Source organism: Numida meleagris, chromosome 11 (genome assembly GCF_002078875.1).
Source record: "Numida meleagris isolate 19003 breed g44 Domestic line chromosome 11, NumMel1.0, whole genome shotgun sequence".
Taxonomy (NCBI): Eukaryota; Metazoa; Chordata; class Aves; order Galliformes; family Numididae; genus Numida; species Numida meleagris.
In genome coordinates this window covers 16,208,257-16,229,646 of record NC_034419.1, presented here as the reverse complement: position 1 = coordinate 16,229,646, position 21,390 = coordinate 16,208,257, and the positions used below count along the sequence as shown (strand labels likewise).

Sequence of the window (21,390 nt, the reverse complement as noted above, 5' to 3'; positions counted from 1 at the left end):
TGTGTTTAGCGGATCTGGTGTTTGAAAGGCCCTTTTGGATCTATTTTTATTGTGCAGCACAGTTTTATAATAGGGTCGCATAATCCCTATATTTAGGTTTCTGAACTGTTGTGATCTTCTTTGAGCCATTGTATTGCATTCAGCTAAGAATGGGAAAAGCCCTGAGGCCAGAGGAGTCTATTTAAAAAAAAGGAAAAAAAAAAAAAAAACAAAAAACCCCACCTTTTTCCCTTATGAAATTCGGTGCAGTTGCTGCTAAGACAGTAACTTGCAGATGTTCCTCAGGAACACTGCCGTGGGCTGCCGAGGTGGTTGTCTGCCCCAGGTCAGGTCCTTGGCACTGCCTAAGCGCTGGTACACGTGGAGGGCTGGGAGCAGCCAGTCCTCAGGGGATGGTACGGAGGGAGAGCACCGGGGAAAGGAAGGCGAAGGCACCCCTTGGGATTTCTGCTTTCGCATTTTTTCCTACCCCAGTCCCTCGGGACCCTTCTTCTGTTGTGAAGTTTGTTTTCTCCTCTGGAGGTTATACCGCAGGGGCTCTCCCAGGTGCCTGTGCATCCATCGGGGCAGCAGACATCCTCCAGTTTAGGCAGCAGGCACTAGAGCTGCTGCTTAAATCCCTCCTCATTCTGTGGATGCAGTGCTCAAGTGCCACAGCCCCTCTGCTCGTGTTTCTCAGTATCACCTCGTACTCAGCGTGGATGTTTTGTCGATGAAGAAAATATACCTCTCTTTTAAAATACCCTTATTAGTAAAATGGATATTTAATTTGTCCCGCAAGCAGCTTCCTCTGAGCTAGGCTTAAACTCAATCTGTGTTACTAATAGCTGGGGAAAAAAACATCCTAATTGGTATTTCTTAACTGATGTTTGCAAATTTTGCCTTTTCACCCTGAACATCAAATAGTTTTTGTATGTGTTTATCCTTATCTCAGAGGGAAGATTATTGCTAACAAGAGATTCTACATTTTGTTAAGGTTTTATCGGGATGCAGTGAGTGCAGGCTGAGAGTAAATATTGCAGAAATTCAGACTGTTGTATTTTGATAATGCAAAGTAGGTTAAAGTATCTGAATTTTGTGAAACAGTGCAGTGTTTCTGAGCAGAATATGGGTTTGGCAGCTGACACGTTTTGTTGTTTAGAATGAACATAAACTTGCCTGTCGGAGAAGCAAATTGCAAATCTGAAATAACAGCGTCTTTAAAAACCTTTCTTAATACTGTAAGTTTCAATTTCATTTAAAGCAAAATAAATTCTGCTGTGTGATAGAGCGATGTTTGATATGTAGAAATGTTCCTGTAACGCTCCCCACACCTCCAGCACTTGTAACTGCCTTTTATTTTCAAAGAAAAACGGTGGGCTTTGATATGATTCTAACTAAGTGAAGTTTTAAAACATGTTTTTGTCTTTCAGTCTCCTGAGAACATTTTTTTCTGAGTGATTCCAGCTTCCAGACACATTTGCCATGATAAGGGTTTCGATCCTTTCCCATATTTGCCCTGAGTCATGAGTGGATATGTGTGATGCCTGCAAGTAAAACTGGTGAGTCACCAAACCCAAGTTTGCAGTAACTCTCGCTCTTTCTTACAGTCTCTCTTTCCCTCACCCTTCTCTCCTTTTTAATATGGTGGGGATTTGGGGTTCCTTTTCTTGTATTGACTGTGTTCATAAACAGGTCACCACTATTCTGTACTTCCCAAATAAACACTTCAGTTGTATCGAGATATCCATGATACCAAACATTATCAATACAGAAAATAGGCTGCATTGCTTGCTTTCTTCCCCTCAAGGCCTCGGTGAAGCTGTGAGCTCTGAGGGTTTGATGGTGTAACTGGAGTTCAGCGATGCAAAGCCGCTGCCCGGAGCTGGAGCCCTGCAGACAGACAGGGTCTAAACATGCTTGTGTGTGCAATTCATGTAATGATTAAATATGAATATGTAGAGGCCTCCTCTCCATCATGTGTCAGAGGCGTTGCTCTCAGAGGAGCCATTGCCAACGAATAATTAGCTCCACCGTTTGCTGCACTTACATCCCAGTGACAAAATGGTGTCACTGGTACACAGGAGAGCTGGCCCCACTCAGCATGGCATGTGCCGTGAAGCCTGGCGGCCTTCGTCATGGGGGGACAAAGGGAAGGATCCTCCAGCAGCCAACTTGGGCAAGACAAAGAGAGTGGGGAAAGAGAAATCTGATCATACAGGAGATCTGCAAGATCTGTGTAAGAATTTGTTAAAAACTAGGAGATCTAGATAATTAAATCCATAGAAAATGGGAGCACAGATTGTTTTTTCAAATAAATTTGTGTTTCTATTATAATTTTAATATCCCTCTGTGAGTTAGAAAGTGCGTTACAATTCAGAGATTATAGAAACAGAGAAATTCACACATCAGTGAATTGTGATTTTTTTTCAAAGTTTCCTTTTTTTTTTTTTTCCAGAGGTAGCATAATTACCATGTCATTTAGCAAAGATTATAATAGCTGTTCAGTTTTTACCGACTGGTGTAGTAAACAGTTGAATAAACCCATATGGCAGCTCAAAGTGTGCATGCAAGAGAAAGATTCTTACCAATTCCTTCATGTCTGAATTACCAACCTTGCTGATACAACCAAGGTCCTCGAGCAGGGAGCAATTCCAGCCTTATCCAGTGATGCAAAAATTTCTCACTGCTCTGCAGCATGTGAATCAATTGATTTTAATCGTGGTGGTTAGCTAATTAATTATTTCTTTGTTCCTATGAAGTATGCGTAGGAAACTTGAGGTTATATACAAGGCACGTGCTGCTATTTAGGGCAGCCTGTGTATATACTTGATACATTTCCAAGAATGGTAAATAATGTCTGGAGTCCAAATCTCACTGTTCAAGTCACTATTAAAGGCCAAGAACACGTGGTATTGCAATAGCCCCATGGCACTGCCTGTAATGAGACTTTGTGTCTGGTCTCAGTGGCAGCAAATGGAAGGACTGGGGTATTCTGAAGCATTCCCTTGACCCTGCAGGTTGAGTTATGGAGGTATGGAGCCGTGGCTGACCAGCATCCTGAGTAAAGACAAAGTGTTCGAGCTGTGTGCCCTCTGGATAGCTTCTGTATTAAAAAATAGAAGCAAAAAGAAGGATTGTTAACTCCCTCTAAACGCTGACTCGAACAAAGGAAAAGACTCATGCTATTCACCATAAAATTCACTTACTTCCAGTTATCTTAAAATTTTCATGTCACATAATAGCTTTAAAATATCTTCTGAATGCATTAGCCTCTCTAGGTGCTTAGAAAATATTGCCAAATAATAATATGAAATGAACAAGCGTTGAACAGTCCCACTGGAAAGGAGCAGTTGGCCAACACTGGTGCTTATGTTCATCTTAACCCTGATATATGGCCAGCCCTCCACCATAATTCTATCAGGAGATGGGAAGTTGCCTAGCAATGCACTGACTGTAGAGGGTACGTGTTGAGCTAATTCAGTTTTTGTTCTCGTTTTCCTTGAGAGTTCAGCTTAAAGGAGTGATCCTTTCTCCAGCTGCAGCAAGAGCCACTTCTTGGTATTCTCTCTCATTCCCCACTCGAGTGTCCCTGATGATGTCAGGAATTCATTCACGGCCTTGCGCGTTTTAGAAGTTTCCAGCTTATTGAGTAACCAAATGTGGTTTCTGCTGATTGCGTTGGCTGAATGTGTGGAGCCTTTCGAAGAGACGAGAGCTTTATTTGAAGCAGAGCATCTAGTTGTATACCATTTTATGGCAGACAAAGGTCATCTAGGGTAAGCAGCCAGAACAGTGAATTGCCTCATTGCAACACCTAGGAAAATGAAACAGAAAGATACGGTGAAAGGTTTTAACAAATGGCTCATCGTTATAAATTTTTAAAGTCAAGGAATTGGTGCTGTGTACGTTTCTAAATTGGAGATAACCATGCTTGTACAATAAATGGACTTAAGAACGGAACAAATCAGGGTGATGGGGTGGTACTAAAAACCCCACTGTGCAGTGCTGCGTGCACCACAAACCTGCGGGGTCTGCGTGCTGGGAGTGTTTCCCCAGCCTTCCTGCTGACCCCTGTCCTGCTGCGTGGGGTGGAAGCAAAGGGGTCAGCTGGGGAGCGGCAGTGCCTCTGCGCTTCTGTCCCCCAAGTGCCTTTGCTGAAACATCCGTGGCTCCAGAAGGACTTTGCTCTTCTGAAACTTTTCTGTCTGGAACTTTGTGCTGGGCAGAGGAGGAGGGGAGAAGCAATTTTAACAATTTAATAAACTACATAATATGTTTTATAAGCTGGTGTGAATGCTCCTAAGTATTTTGGTCTTTTTTTCATAACACAATGAACCTAATATTGGTAAAAATACAGATCTTAGCTGCCACCATAAAGAGAGGCTAGATTTAATAAACAGTTATGAATGTTGGCAGCTGCCTATCAGATTGTATAACATCGGCTATAGCACATGAAGACAGTGTCAACTTACATTTTATCTCAGAAGTATTTTCAAAGCGTTTATTTTGCTTTCTCTTGAGTCCTTAACCTAATTCAAGTTATATAATTGGCTGAATATTTTTCCACATAGCTAATTGGCTGGGTGCCAGCGTGGAAACTATTGTCTGACTTGATGATGATCAGAAATTAACATGACATTTGCGTGGTGGTAATGGAATACATTAGTAATGTAATTCATGACTGTAAGAAAGAGACCATCATCTCCCACCTCTGATCAGCAGGAGGGGCTGGGGGGATGATGAAATGCTCCCAGCAGGCACCTCACAGCAGTGGCTGGCCAATCTCTATGTCAAATTTAGTTTTAAATTCTTCAGACAAAGCTGTAATGCTTACCAATTAATTACTACAAATGTCAATTAAAAATCTACCAAATAATACAGTAAGATTAAATTTCAATTAAAAAAATTACATTTAACAAGGAAGATACAACATTATTTTAATGAATTCTGCTGAAGGTGACAGTTTATCTAGATATATTTATACCGTGTAGGTGGATCTAAATTCATTGGATGATGTTAACCATGTTACCCCGTATACATATTAGTTTTGAAAATTATTTCCACTTGGGCTGCGTCTTGGAGGAGACAGGGCATCACGGGGCATTTCTTAGCACCAGGAGAAAGGGGAATTTCGCGCCTTTTGAGTACAAAAATAGCCTCACACCTAAAATGAGGGCTTTTCTGTAGACTTCTGTACCAGCTGCATTAACAGTATTCTTCATTGCTTGATATTTGTGAAATGGAATGTAGAGTTTCTGCTGTGGTAGTAGAACAAGCTGTAACTTTGCTATGCTGATTTACTCCGGACAGTTTTTCGAGTAATCAGTTTCCCCATATAAATAACATCCATTATCTTGACAAATGACTTAGGGAGAGGTTTTTGCTGTGTGAAGGTGGGGAACTTTAGGTCCTAAGCAGAGCTTTTATCTGCAAAGCTTCACCCTGGCTTGGCAGGGCCTGTGAGCTAAATGAAATCTCGTAGTTACTACTACTGTTGCTTAAAGACATGTTTTGAACCCGACGCAGCAGCTGTGCCACGTGGTGTGATGGAGTTGGGAGTCTGCACTTGTTTGTACAGCAGCACCTTGGATGCAGGGTGCTACCCTGCAAAGTAGGTCTTGTAGCTGGGGTTCTCTGGAGTGGTGTGTATGTGTATTGAGCAGCTCAGGTTCCTGCAGGCGTGGAGCTGGTGGGCAGAGGAGAGCCCTGTGGCATTCAAGCCGTGTGAGCCAAGGACTCTATGTATCATCTGAAGAACAGCTTTCTCAGCTTCCTTGCATTTATTTTCGAGAGCTTTTATTGTGTTTTCACACCATCACATCTAAAAGAGGTAAGAGGGAAGGCATAATTGAGGAAACAGATTTTGTGTGTCAAACCAGCACTGAGAAAACATGCTCCCAGGGACCAGGAGGCTCCTTCTCTTTGGCATTTCAGCAGGTTTGAATGTGAAATAAAAACCAGCCAAACATGCACATTGAAAATCAGAAAAGCCAAAAACTGCTCGTGGCAGGTTAAAGTAATGATAGGCTCTTCAGTAGATGGGCTGTGGTGCCTTGCTGCTGGTCCAGCTTTGCCTATCAGTGGGTGAATGCAATTAGCACCATCTCAGTCACTGCCATTCGGGTACCTTTGGGTATTGGTAACAGCTTTACAGGATCAGTTCTGCTTCTTGCTGTTATCTGATAAAGCTATAATCAGCAGGAGATGGGAGACAGCATTTTTTTCCTGTAATGGCCTCAGGAAATGGGTGCTGTGGAAGTGTAAGAGCAGCTGAAACGTTTTCTCACCAGTCCTCACAGACAGCAAGACGATGGAGAGAAAGGTAGAGCAAGGCAGGCTCATTTCCACACTGGCAGCCAGAGAGCTTTAAATAAGAAGGCAAGCAGGGGAGAGTGGGAGTGTGTAGCTTCTTACCAGGAGGTAATGGTGTGAGGAGGCTGTGGGCTTGGGGCTCCCACTGGCCAGGCAATCAGGTGGGAGCTGGAGCTGCTGCTCTTAAAAACCTATCTTCCTAGGGGCTTTCAGCTCTGCACGAGAGCAGTCATTTTCTGCTTTGAACACTGGGATGAAGCTCTTGTCCTGGTTGCTGAGAAGTGAGGTCCTGCAGGAGCTGGGCACCTTCGTACCCCACGCATCAGTGCAATGGGGTGTCCCATCCTGAGCACCCATGGTAGTATCTGATCTTCTCATTGTGGTCCCGTGTGGAGCTTGTCTCCATTCCCAGCACCTCCGGTGGCGGCTGATCTCCTCCTGAGCTTTTACCAGTGGATTTCTGCCTTTGGTAGGGAAATGCTTTTCTCTATGAGAGTTGGCCAAACATCTTGAAGGAAGAATGTATTTGACTTTGGAAGAAATATTTACATCTCTAGTCTTTTTTTTTCTCCTTAGTGTGAAGTTGTGTCAGCTATATTACACCGAGGGAACACTGAAGTGGGGGAGGATACTTTTATAAGCTGCCCTCTTTTTGCCGATTTGTTCCATGCTCTCAACCCCTGATTTACATCCCATCTGAAGTGAAAATACCCAGGCTTCAGTAGTTTGTTTACCTTTGCTTATATCACTGTGGGGACCCGAGGAGATGTAGGAACTGTTCTCACTGTGACATTTGCACGAGCCGCGGGGTAAGGTGAGAGCAGGCAGACGCCGCACACGGTGAAGAGGCAGCGGGGTTTATTAAGTCTTACTCGTTCCATGGTTTATAATATGTAGACTAAAGCAAACATCTCCGGGGAGGGCTGATGGAATGAGAGAGTGGGGAAAGCTCCCTGAGCTGACGGCAGATCCCAGCCCCCTCTTTAAGGAAGTCATGGGTGTGGGGGGCTGCAAGGGGCATTCCTGCAGAGGAGTTCTGAAGAGCTGCTGCAACAGTGGCATGGGGACACGAGGTGCTTTGCAGGACAGAGCCGTCATCCTGTCATCGTGGTACTTCTCCTGGGGAAATACTGAAATACTCTTTGTCTTCATTAATACACCTTCCCAGCAGAGCCTTAAGAGATCATCCTTTCTTTCAGATATTCAAGGAAACTGAGTACGGAGTTGTTTGTCGTGAAAATGCCATTCATATACAGCGGCCATAAAACCCCAGATTCTAAGCAGATGAGGAGACTGCTTCATCATCAACCAGCAGAGGAGAGAGCTGGGAATCATAGAATTGTAGAATGGCTTGGGTTAGAATGGACCTAAAAGATCATTTAATTCCTACCACTGTGTGGGCTGGTAGCCACCCACCATCCAGCCTGGCCTTGGGCACTCCAGGGATGGGACATCCGCAGCTTCTCTGGGCAGCCAGTGCCAGGGCCCCAGTTGGGGATAAAACCCAGTGGGTGCTCCCTTCTGCCAGGGGTGCAGATGGCCTCGGGAGCCTGCCCTGCCGAGCCTGCGTGGCTCACAAGACCTTTGCGCTAGAAAAAGTATCCATCATTGCTTTTAACAGCCCAGTTCGGGATTGCAGTGTGGAGTATCTGAAGCATTTTGGGATCTTTGTTGGCAGGAGACACCGCAGGACCTGGCTGCTCTGGAAGTCTCGCAGCATTCAGCATCCCCCTGGCTCCGGGGTGCAGGATGGCGCCGCTGCAGAAGGAAGGACAGCATTGGGGGCTTTGTGCTTATTGTTCTCAGCAGAGCTGTACTGGAACCAATAAAGTTGCTGCCGCCACTGCTTTGAGAAAAAGTAACTGCAGCTGAGAAAGAGAGAGGCAAAATTATGAATCAAAAAAGCCAATGCCGAGCCCATTATTTTTACTCTTGAAAAAAAAAAGTATCTTTCCAGTCTTTTTTTTTTTTCACATGGAGTGAATGTTTGGGACACTAATGTTCCGCTGTCAGGTTTATTTAAAAATTGTTTTGACAATGCCTTTTTGGGGTCAAATCTTGAAGTTTTTCTCCATGTGTTTCAGCTAGGCAGAACTCCCAGTGTCTCAGCAGAGGCTTTTCCAAAAGAGGGAAAGACTAATACTTCTCGATTTAACTGAGAATGTTGTCTGAACAAACAAGAGAGAGGTGAAGGTTTTTAGTTTTTTAAAGTATATGTATATATATTTAAATAGCAGAGAATGGTGTCCAGGTGAGCAGCACGTACCTGCAGGAGGGTTCAGGGGGCAGAGCCCTCACCTGTGCCCTGCCCTGGGTGCTCTGAGGCTCAGCCTTCACCTGGGGTTTCCAGGTTTTTACGGGCTTAATTCAAACCTGAAGACTGCTTCAGTGTAATGTTTTTGTGGTTGAATGTTCTTGGAGATTTTTTACAGTGTTTCTTTTAAATTCTGTCACTGAAGTGTATGAGAGTTGACAAGTGTAAATATGTAGTTAGACAATTTCAAAAGTGTATTATTTACTGATCGACCATAATGGCTCCAAAGGAGCCATTACACTCAATCATATCATGTCACTCCGTGGCACTTATTATGATGGTAATATGGATATGCATATTATTTTTTTTTAAAGCAAGAGAAGCTTTATTGTGCACGTGTAAAAAGCTGTTTTTAATTGTCAGTAATGTTCTGAGCTTTTTTTTTATACATTGAGATTTCAAACCACCTATGGCTAGCAGCCTGCAAAGCGTGGTAGCTGAGATCTGTGTTTGTGTAGAGATGAAAAAAGCCATGCCTGATATTTACAGCAATGGGACTGCATCTCCTTAATATGGCTCTTTTATGGCTTTATTAGATCCGAGGGCAACCTAGAACCCTAACCTGAGAGCTTGGCAGGTAAAAGCTTTCCGTTTTATCTCTGCAGCTTTCATCTGCTCCTGTAAGCTCTTTCCCTGACTTCCTAATTGTGTTTGTGACATTAGCAAATGGCTGGTCTGAAAATACCGTGCAGCGTAAGTCATGTTAATACAGCGATCTTTTTTTAAGGTGTCACAGAAGATGTCTTTTTGTAGCGCTGGGGTAGAGAAGGGAAGAGAGAAGGCAGAATGAGAACATTGAACCATAAAAAATAAAAGAAAGAGACAGGCAGAGAGCTGGGAGTGCTAAATATGCTTCAGCCTTTTGGTAGGGCTGGTCTCAGCTGAGAAGGAGGGAGCTGTAAGCGGGAGCATGCTTGCTAGGAAATGTCCATGAAGCTTTTCGTGGAGAAGGGAGAAGCGAAGCTGCAGTGAGCATATGTAGGGAGCGAATCTGCCACGGGGCACAGCAAACCCATTGTGGAGCAAGGGAGGAATCAGAGGCGTTTCCTAATGTAGAAGTGAAGATGTGTCTGGCTGTAGCTGTTGCTACTCAGAGGTGGGGAAAGAATAAGGGAATCTGGCTGTGCTGGGTGAAGGATTGGCAGAAGGCACGAGCAAGGTGAAGCCTACCTCGTGGTTGTAGATGAGAGATGGGGGAGAGGAGAGGAAAGCCTGATGAGGGTGAGGAATGAGGGACTGTAGCAGGGCTGCTCAGGGTGTGGGACCTCCTCAGGTGTGTGGTGGGAGTTCTGGCTGCGGTGGGGCTGCAGGGGAAGCAGGGGGTGCTGCTGTCAGTGCCTTCATCTCGGCTGCAGGGTGTCAGAGCAGGTGACTGCTTTGTCTTTCCTATTCAGACTTGAGGACCAGTTCTGCTTTGTTGCTCTGTTATCGGAGGAGTTATTTACACTGCTCAGAATGAAGTAGGGCTAATTACTGACCGGCTTTTTTTCCTCTTATTCTAAAGAACCTTCCATTGGAGATACATTTTACTTTAAATATGGGAAAATTAACCATCAGATGCTAGAATGAGCCAATTTTGAGTAGTTCAGGGATGGTAGGACACATACACGTCATTTTGCAGATGATAAACTGATAACAGCCAGATTTCCTTGCAACAGTTTTTTCAAAGAATAAAAGTAACAAGGACTTTTAGCCAATTCTGCATTAATTCTAACTTGTCTCTTTCTGAAATTATATTTAAACCATTTGTTCTCTTTTGCAGTACTGAACAAGAAACATAAGAGGGAGTAGATACTTCTGACTATTTCTGTCCTTGACCTACATAAACAGCTGTATTTGGGCGCAGGGCTGAGCCTTGCATTTGTGAAAAGACAAGGGAAGGTGAAGCTTAAGTTTTCCTTTGAGATGCTTCTTGCTTAGAAAAGTTAGTTGCTGAAGTCTCGTCGACTAAGGTGTGAAACATCAGTGGTATTTCCACTGGCATTGTTAGTTGAATATTCCTAATAAGTGGTGGAGCTTCTCATTTGTATAAGGGTGGGGTTTGTGAAGCTGCCGTGCATTTGTACGCGCACACGCACTAACACACAACACTTGTTGATGATTCAGAGCAGGAGTAGAGTAATTCAGATCTTGGACTGCCTCACGTGTGATTGGCTTCCTTTCTGGGGGACTTATTTTAGGGAAAAATCAATGTCAACTGAAAAACATTCCATTCTGAAAAGACAAAAATTCCCCTACTTGTGAAAATGTGTCTTGGCAGCTGATTTAACTTATGATACAAGATTTAACACTTTTCACTAAACATGAATATTTACCATGGCAACAGCTACGTTATGGGCCACATGTTGGAGACTTGCATGTTGTTGCAGAAACTTGTAAGTCGCCGCGTTCCGCTCAGCCCTTGTTCCTGTTGTGCGGCCCTGGTGTGCCTGGACCCCTCTCCGTGCCCTGCTACGACTGGGACCACGTGAGCCTGCAGTGCCTTGGCTGCTCTGCCCGTGGCCGTGCCCCATGCCGCTGTTCAGGCCCTTGTCACCTCTCACTTGGTGTGGGTCACTTTCTGGGGACTCGGTGAAGGCGTGATGTGGGGACAGGCGCTGGCAGCCACCGTCCCAGCAGGGAAGTGACGTGTTGCTGTGCTGCAGACGTGGGGCTCCGAGCATGGAGTTATTAGAAGAGGAAGCAAGGCTGGGCTGCATATACCTTAAATGGCAGCAGATTCGTTTTATTTATTTTTGCAAGCTAGGAGAATATAAATTCTCTTGCTTTAGGTTGAAGCTAGCACAGGGCCAAGCAGAAACTGCTTCTCCCAGAGATAAAAGCTGTGTTAAAATGTGTCTTGTACCTGGAGGTGGAGATGGAGGTCTTGGCCATTGCTAAGGAAAAGGCATTGGCCTGCAGGGGTTCAGACCTTTCTTCTTCTGGCCACTGATGGCAGCTCAGACCTTTCTCTTTCATTACAGTACTCTAAATCAAATGGTTCATATTTGTGGATGTAATCCTGTACAAACATATCCGTTTTTAAATCCTCCCAGCCTACATATATGCGACTAAGAAAAATGCAACAGGGTAAGGGCCTCTGATTCTTGTTTTACTCCTATATCCTATTGGGATTTCAGTTATATGTGAATGTTACCCCTTGTTTGTTGCTAAGGTGACTATGGTGTCAAGGTTATGGGGATGGTGTAGTATTATAAATGCAAAGATAATGCAAAAAAGAGAAGTAGTTGTGTTGGCTAAAATCATCCTATTCCTATGGCATAAAGTTGCACGCTGTCCTACATTTCAATTCTCGTTCTATTAAATTACCTGTTTAATAATTTGAATCCAGTGTTATTTTTATATTATATTGCAAATGTGTGACTGTGAGGTTATTTTTAAGATATATTTATTAAGGGAATGAATACAATAAGACAAGTCATTGCAGCCCACATACAGTTCCTTGACTTCTCATTTTATGATGTTTCAATTGCATATGATTACTGAATGTAAGTTTTAACTTTTATGGGGGTTCATTACAGATGCAGCTGTGTAAGGAGAAATTCAATAGAAATTTGATTTTTTTTTAAAGCTTTAAAAGTATAGTGAGATGGAGCAACGTGATGGAATATAACCCGAGGCTTCCTGCTCTGAGCTTGGATGCACACTTGTGAGGTCTTCAAGGACTCAGATGCATTGCAGTGGGAATTTGCCTATTGCTGGTGGTGCAGAGATCTGTGTGTTTGGGGTGCAGGAGGCCTCAGCATCCCATAGCCAGGGTGTGGACAGCACATGGAGTAGAGGCGGTGTCCTCAGCTCGGGAAAGGAATGGGATGAACTCACTCGGGGCAAGGACCAGGATGAAATGCAGCAGAGAAATACAGTTTTGGTGAATTTGTGGTGGTCTTTTCTGACTGAGAATCTGGGTAAAATGAACTCAAGAAAAAACAACACTGGAAACAGTCTCAGCGAGCAAGTGCTGGGAAAACAAATCTAAGGGCACATTTAAAGGAGTAGATGTGGTAAATGAGTAAGTTTACTGGTGGTTAAATGCTGCGGTGCTTTGTGTGAGTACTAAGTAGGAACATATCACATCGAGTATAGTTTAGTGCAACACTTTATTGGCCCAGTGTATTTGTTTTTAACGTATGGGAGTGTAAACTTCTGTAACTGAATGATCATGTCTCTTTAGAAGTGAGGAACCCTCATATTGAAAACTGTGACATTGGCTGTTCATAGAAAACCCAGTTCATATTACAGACTATTTATTTCCAAACATCAACTTCCTGTAAGGGTGCAAACTGAAATCCAGAGCAAAATTTCTTGGGGTATAAGGAGGGAAAGCACTTTTGTCCTCCAGATTTCTGCACTGATTCAGCTCTGCAGCTCTTAGGGCTGTTGCAGGGGCTCCAGCCATGCCCTGGCCCCGTTCCTGGTGTTGTAGTGCCTGTGGAGCAATTTGCTCAGGTGGGCTCAGGGTCGGGAAAGGTCTCATTTCCATTTCAGTTGCAGGAGCCTCTCTGGTAGCTCCAGCAGCATGGGGATATCCCCGCAGCAGTGTGGTTATCCCTTGAATTCCCTTCCTTGTGCTTAGGGGGAAGTCTGAGTGGTAACTCCTGGGCTGTCTTCCTGCTGTGATGAAACCCGCCGAATGATAAAGGAGCAGAAGTGGTTGGGGGACAACATCTCACTGCTTTTGTTTTTAACTGGGAGTCCCTCATTTGGGCTGAGCCCTCCAGCTGTGTGATGTGGGGCTGGCGGAGAGGATTGCAGCCAGCTGAAATGCAGGGCTTCCAAAATCCGTTCTCTGGTGCTGAAAGCAGCTTGGCATCCTTACTTTAAACTGGAGATGGGTTATCTGAGCAGTGACAAGCTTCGTTGAGTGGAAGAGGAGGGTGTGCCTGGCCTCAGGCCAGGAGCTGTTGGCTTATCAGGAGCCTGGGACCCCTCTGCAGGGAGAGGGCTGAGCGGAGCAGGGCTGCTTTGTGCTGCGGGAGCACAGCGAGCTGCCCTCGGAGCAGGAGCCCCGGGGAAATGGTTTTCCTGGGCTGTGCCACCTCCCACAACAAGGAAAAACTGATGAAAAGCAATGAAGCACACAATTACATAATGAAAAACAATAAAATGTGTCTTCCAATATGTACTACTAGTGACCATATGACTTTATTATAAAAGCTAAATATGATTGCATTTCCAGGTATTGTGCTGTGTGCTAAACTGCAGGGAAGACAGAACGACTAAGAAGGACAGGACTTCTTGTTTAATATAAACCTCAGACTTTGAAATGACACATAGCAGGGAATAAATGTCCATCATCTATCAAATGAGGTTTGAACGGTTTAGGTCACACTAGACAAACACTTCTCACCCTAAAACCATCTTTTCATCTTCATTCATCAGCAGCACCTTAAGCTGGTGCCCCTCTTCTCTTTTCATTCTCTCAAAAATAATAATCTGCTGGATGCCTACAAATCACCGGCGGCTGGCATTCGTTAGGCAGGTGATGAGCTGTGGCTGCTCCCATCTGCGCTCCTGCCTCAGGCCCTGCTCCCTGAGCAGTGGGCACACGGAGAGGGACTGCAGGAGGGCTGGTGAGGACCGAGCCCAGCCTGGAGACAGGGACAGAATGCATCCTCTGAGGGCTGTTCTTGTGTATGGAAGTCCTAGCAGCCAGGTTTGGAGCTTCAAAACAGGCAGGCAGACCTTAGCGACCAAATTCATTCTCTCCTGTGGATCCTCCTTGGGTGTTTCTCCTCAGGGCTGCCTTGGTGGGTGCTCATTCCTGACAGCCTCCCTCTAATTTGTTCTCTTAGTCTGCAGGCTAAACTGCATCGCCGTGCCTTGTAGTTTCTTCCTGCCTCCTCCAAGGTCCCGGGCTGTGCTCTGCACACGCCATTCAATCCCCGTTTCCTGGTAGGAAGCTACCTCTCTTACGCTAATCCTTGTCCAATAACTCCTAATTTTTTTCTTATCCTTTTCTCATTTATGGTACTCCTCTTGGATTAGCTTCCCATAGTACGGTTTGGCCATTGCATTGCTTGTTTGTTACTTTCTCACTGTTTTTTTTTTTTCTTTCCAAGATACTTTTCTGGCTCCCAACTCAGCTGCCTGGAAGTGATTTGTGCATCGGCACAGTCCCTGCTTCTCCAAGGCCACAGAGCTTCCCCTTGTTTTCTGTCTTTCTTTCTGTTATTCAGGACAACAACCTGACAGACATAGCATCTTCACAGTCACCAATTAATGTTAATAACGTGCGATTGAAATGAGCATAGTTAGCAAGAAAGGTCTGTTTGAAGGTAGAATTGTGTGTGGAAGTCTTTGTAAACTTGGACATGGGCTTGTGGGGAGAGCGCAGCACCTCTCCGTGCTCACGTAGAAGTCAACGTTTAAATTGCAGCATGTAATTTGATTTGTCCTCACTTCCATTTTTGACATTTTTTTGCTGCCTTCCCATTTGAGGGTTTGGAGGATTTCACCATCCATTGAGATAGGGACCAGCATCAGGGAGGGGTCTGCCACCCACCCAGCTCCTCACTGGCATTTCAAGGTATTTTGTAGGGAGATCAAACTCAGTTTGGTACCATCACCCGTCTCAGTTTGGCATGGTGATGTAAAGCCACAGGGATGGGGTTTGCTATGGGGTGGGCTCCCAACGCCTGGCTCTCCAGTGAGGATTGGCAGACTGGCATCCTAATTAATTGGGGAGGGGGATCCGCTCACCCGCGGGAAGTGGTCACACATCACAGAGTATCATGAGGGAAGCCAATTTCCTACCCCAATACCTTCCTCTTTTCCACTTCTCTCCTTCACAGTTTGAAGACCGTAAATCACTTATTTGAAATGTATTTAAGGAGAAGAATATTTTCCCCACTTAATGCTTTGTAGCAAGTACAGTTAGGATCAGTCATGTGCTAAAGGAAGAGAAATATTCTTCTTTGATACTGTATCTTCATTTTAGACAATTTCCTCTTGTACTCAGTTCTTAGATGATAATTCTGAGTTCTTGGATGCTGCTCATTTTGCCACTGAAAGAAAATGCAAAACGGGATATTTTAATATTATTAATAATGAATGTTTACATAATTAGCTCAATTACTTTGTTCAGTTTGACACTTTGTAATTGTGGACCTGTCTTCCTCTGTCTTTTGAAGCAGGCTGCAAGTGATGGGATGCGCAGGGTGGAGCGGCATTCCTGCAGCACAGGGCATCTCCCGCACGGCCCCTTGGCCACCTCTTCCACCTGCAGCCCTTGTCCTTCCCCTGTGCTCCCAGAGCAGTTATCTGAACCTCGCTGAAATCCACGTCTTTGAGATGTTTTACCTCTTACAGATCCCCAAAAATATGTTTTCTGCGTTAAGTGAAGAACATGCTTTTTACATGGGGTTGATAGGGTCTGGATAAGAGTGGGTCTTCTGCTGGTCTAGAACTTCTTTGTGAATGGACGCTACCTTGTAAGGGTGAGTTATTCATCCAATCTGTATTGCTCCTGACATATTTAGTTTATGGATTTTGGATGCATGTGGTTAGGAAAAATATTCTGCAAAGATGCTCTTTGGCCAACAGGAAGAAGCTAGTGGGGAGGTTCTGGTGGTGCTGGAAAAAAAGCTGAAGGGGTTTTGTTGGTGGTGTCAAGACTTCAAGAAAAACCAAGGATAATTGTGCTAACATGGTGCCAGCAGAGGATGGAAAAGCTGAAGGAATTATTTGCTTTCCTGTTCTGTCACTGCTTGGGCTCTCATTCTTGTTCCTCTGTTTCTTCAGAAAGGCCCTGCAGCTTGCAGATAACAGAAATTAAATTAGTATTGATATAACATTAGACACTCCTATTAATATTGACAGCCTGTCGATACTGTTGTGCTGCTTTTGTAATACGGGATGTTAACGGATAATGCTTTAAATAAAAACACACTAATCTTATAATCACTGAGCGCACAGCGGGGTCTCGACTCAGCTCCTTTGAGCTCCCCACTCCGCGTGTGGCCGCCTGCAGCACATCCCTTGGTGGCAGCTTGCCATGTGCCACCCTGTCCTGTGCTCAGGGCACCAAGGGTACATGCTGCTGTCAGGCTGGTTTGCTGGGGGAAAAGAGGGAAAATGCCCTGGTGACGTTGGTTTGGGGAGTTTGATGCTGGAAGCCTTCAAGGATGGCTCTGAGTTGTGGATGCAGGTGAGCAAGGAGCAAAATCACTGTGGGACCGTGTTCTGAGATGCATGGGGTTGAAGCATGCACTGAGGTCGGGGGGCTGCCCCTAACCTATGGTGCTTGTCTGGGTGCTCAGCACATGATAGCAACTACACGTTTCTGATGAACTTTTAAAGTCTATCATGAAAATCGCCACGATCATCGGAGCTAAAGTTATTTGTTAAATGGTGTAAAAATTACGCTTTAAACAATAATGATTACTTTGGTAAACACAGATGTCTTTGTATTATGCAGTGGGTTTTGTACGCGAATTTGTACATGTCTGTGAAACAGAGGTTGCCATCTACCTTGAAAAATGGGAAACACGATGATGCTAATTGCCTCCCCTTACCCCCCCCACCTGCTGCCTGGCTGCCAGCTGTGATGCAGCGAGCAGGTTGGCACTTGCACGTGTGTGCCCGCTGCACTCCTGCCTTGCTGGAGTCTATCTGGGAGGGTATTTTTAAAAGGGGGAGGGAAGACCCTTTATCTTGCTGAAAACCATCTCATGATGATCAGTTATTCACCGCATTATTAATGCTTATTTGGACGTTGCTTGGACTGCTGGATTAAACAGCTCTGCTGTTATGTATTGAAGAAAATGAAATACATGTCACAACAGCAATGCTGTGATGATGACAACCGTCCTTGGTTGCGCATCTCATTAGAAAGATATACATTTTTCTTTGTTGTGCATCTGTGAATGACAGAAGTTGACAAACATCTTCTAAGAAGTTGCTGTTTGGAGAAAGTTACATTGATGGCAGAGAAACCAAGAAGAAAGTGATTGTTACGAAGGTAAATAACTATTTCTTACACATGCGTTTTATAAATCGACCTCCTCTGCTGTAGCATTTACTTCTTGCTTTATTATTGCTTCTATGTTGAAGGAGATTCTCATCTGTATCACTAACTATTATAAAGGAATCCCAGAAGGTTGGAAGTTCAGTTTGTATTGAAACCTGCACTTAGAACAGGATTAAAACTCTTGTATTTCACAGGTTTAAAGACTGAATGGATTCTTCAAATGCACCACATTAATGCCCAGGGGACAGCTGGATTTTTCCATAATGTTTTGGGGCAAAGCATTATTAACTTTGACAGAGGAAAGGTACCTGGGAGGAAAGCACCAGACTGGTGAGCTGAATGATGAGCCTCTGCATTTTTGAGATGTGCAGCGTGTGTGCGTTGCTGAGTCCTATCAACCTACACTTCTGTAGGTTGCTGGCATTGGCCTGCTGTAGGTTTGCCTAACTTCAGAGCGGGGCAGTGACTCTGTGGGCTCTTCGGGCTGATGTGGGGTGAGCTGAGGAGAGGGAGGGAGATCAAGATTTGTTGGTTTTTTTTTAAGGTTTTTTTTTTTTCCCCAAAAGTTAAGAATGAAGATGTTCATCATGCTAACTAAAATGGCTTCTGCCTATTCATAATGAATCAGAAAAGAAGACTGTGCCTATGCAGTGCCATTTGCATGACTCCACCGATCCCATAGGCGTTGCATGGGCACCGGGTGGTGCAGTATTGACCCGCAGGAAACTGAGCTCAGAATTGAGAAACGGGCGGGGAGAGGCAAGCAAAGGCTTGTGGCAGGCAATGGAGGGCAGGCAGCAGCCTGTCCTCCCCTTCCCACCGTCCTGTATCCTGCACTCTGTGCTGACATGGGCTCTGCTGTGCAGGGAAACCTCGCTGCCGTCTTGGGGCGTGGATGGTGGAGCCTGGGCTGTGGTTTGCTGTGGTTATCTTCTTCTCATCGAAACCCATTCGCCTCCCAGCATCCTGAAACAGAGAACGCCATCTCTGCAGAAAGTCGTCATTTGTGGAAAAGTCACAAAGTTCCCAGCTTGTGCTCGCCCTCCTCACTGAAATGGTTTTACTTTTGTTACGAGTAACACCTAAAATTGCCGCTTAACCTTGCAGCGCTCTGTTAAGTCTGTGTTTTTGATTGCGCAGCTGGGGTGGAGTTTCCTTTGGGAATTCAAGGAGTAGGAAGTGTTGTTTGTAGTTTTTTGTTGGTTTTTTTTTTTTTTTTGCTGACTGGTGCTAATGTGTAGGTGGGGATGTGCTGCTGTTTTTGTAATACTTTTATTGTTTATGGAATTGTTAGTTAATTGATGGTAACAATGCCTGGAGCCTGGGAGAGGTAGTCTTTTATGTTTGCTCAAAGAAGAACAAGTAAATAATTGTATAACTTAAAAGGAGATTTGAGATTATTCTCCCGAGTTTATTTACCTTGCACATTTGTGTCTACTGTTTCCATACCTTGTTATCAAGTTTCCCGAAACGAATTTTTTGTTCCTAACAAAATGACAGATGAGAAAAATGGCTTTTAGGATGCAGGAAGGCGCAGCGGAGCCCCCCAGCCTGACCCCGCAGCAGGTGCTCCACCTGGGCTCGCTTCCACCAGGTCCTCATTGCAGTGCTCAGGTCTCGAGTTGACAGCCTTCCTTTTCCACTCGAGAGAACTCCAGCGTGACATCCAGAAGCCAGTGAGGTATTTGATGAACGACAGGGTATCTTTGAACTCCTGTTAATTGCTTCATGGTTTACTCAGGATAAAACATACTGGTGACTTTGTCTTCCACATTTATCCAATGAAGTAAAATTCAAACCAGCCCACAAGCTAGAGAATGTTTTCTATTTAGATGTGGTGTAGTTCCATCTGGTCCACGTTAAGGACCCCAAAAATATATATGATTAGCTTTATAGTTCACTGCTAAAGGTAGCAAAGCTGGCTTTTAACATTTTTCAAATTTGCAGCTAGCATCTCAAAACATTTGCTGGCATTTCCTGACTGTGATTACCAACCAAAGATTTTCTTGGTCGTCTTTTCACTTTTTAAAGTATGTTGCATAGTTTCCCTGCTTAAAATAACACTGAAGCCTCTGCTGTTCTCTTTGTAACTCTTATGCAAACTATCCATCTCTGTCAAGAGTGGTCAGTCTCAAATCCCAGAGCTCAGTGTTAGGAAACGTCAGATAACATATAGTATTAGAGCAGCAAAATTTTTGGCTATCACCAGCGTTGAGCTTGTGCTCAATAAAATGAAGCACCGTGCAGTAGAAACAGTAGGAAGGGTGTGTTGTGTTCTTTACAACAAGTAAGAAGAGGATTTAAGGCACTTGCGAAAAACCCAGAAATGCCCACTGGCTGCACTGACTCAGCAGAGTGAGCCGCCCTGTCTGGGTTTCAGGTGTCTGACTGCTCACCTGTGTGACCCAGTCCTGCACCCCCAGCACGAGTGGATGTGAGCTGGGAGGAGGAGGTGGTGCTCACTGCTGCCTTTTGGGCAGCTCTTCTACTCTTCAGCTCTTCCGCAGCAGCTGCCAGGAGCAGGCTGACCAGCCTCTGGGGCAGCCTCAGCAGTAGTGGGGTGGAGAGCCCCAGTGCAGGGCAGTCTGCAGGGTTTTGCTGCCCGTATTTCCTTGTGGACCATGCTTTTCCACTTAGAGTTGAAATGGAGAACAGCTGCGGGTCCGGCTGCCGGCCTGTCCTGAGCGGCACCATGGGGATACATCTCTGAAATACAATTTTTATAACAATTTCAGTGGCCACAAGTTTTTGTTTCAGTGCTTAGTTCCCCTTTGCCTGCTCGTTCAGCAAATCCCTGCTGTCAGCTGGCACTGAAGGTCTGGAAAAATGCCCTGCTTTCTGCAGAGACGCGTGGTATTATCTTAGTGCTGCACCTTCACGCTGCTCATTGTTTCAAGAAGACTTGAGCTCAAGGTGTGGACGTTGCTCCCAGTCCCTTGTGTTGACCAGCGCCCATGCCATAATGTTGGCTTGTGCATGTGCTGCAGTGAGCTTCCCATGGGCACCGCTCCCTCTGCTTGGGTTAAGTTGGGAGTTTTTCTATGAGCGCACTGTGGGGACCTTGAGGAGGCTGCCTCTTAACCTCGAGTATGTCCAGAAGTGTGCAGAAAGAAGTGCCAAAGATTTTCAGGAGTTGAGCTGGAGGTGTTGTTTGAAGTTAACCATATTTTATTTTCTCAGACCCTTTCTTGGGACTTCATTTATACAGCGCTGTGATGGGCACGGATAAACATTGTGATCGGATTACAGCACGAGTGGAATAGGTGGACTCGTTTTCTTTTTCTTTTCTTGCAATAAAAATCTCGGAAATTCAGTTGCTTACCCCATAAAATGCACATTCCTGGTACGGATTAGCCGTGTTTTAATGGGGCTGTTCCTTATACAGTAGTCCATTAGCAGAGTGTCCTTTGATTTTTATATGGCGAATGTTTACCCAGCGATGCAGGGAGGCCTGGCTGCTGCTCACCCCCTCCCCAGCCCTTCAGGTGGGGCACTGGGGCCAGAGGGCCAAGCAAAGGGCCCTGTGCAGTACTGGGCACGGCTGCATGGCAGGACAGTGATGTGCTGGGATGCTGCAGTGTGGGCATTGATCACAGTGAGGGTACAGGCATGGGGTTTTGGCATTTATTGCTTCCTGGCACCCTTCTATTGCCCTTTCCTGATATTAAATGGAAAGAGTGTTGTGGAGGGATGAAGACATCCTCTGTCCATCTCTACCCGCGGAGCTGAACGGCAGCTTTCTGTGCTGCTTAAAATTGTAATTTTGGATAAAAGGCTGTGTAATAACTCGAGAAATGTGTGAGAAGATCTTGTG

At 44.9% G+C, this 21,390-nt stretch overlaps 1 protein-coding gene across 8 annotated transcripts in view; it reads left to right on the top strand.

Moving 5' to 3' along the window:
* Positions 1-21,390, top strand: part of FOXP1 (forkhead box P1) — a 344,878-nt gene that overhangs the window by 37,659 nt on the left and 285,829 nt on the right. For all 8 annotated transcript variants that reach the window (XM_021409247.1, XM_021409246.1, XM_021409237.1 and 5 more), the window contains exon 2: positions 1,413-1,541. The gene's annotated coding sequence lies outside the window, so the exon portion shown is untranslated. The remainder of the gene's footprint in view (positions 1-1,412; positions 1,542-21,390) is intronic.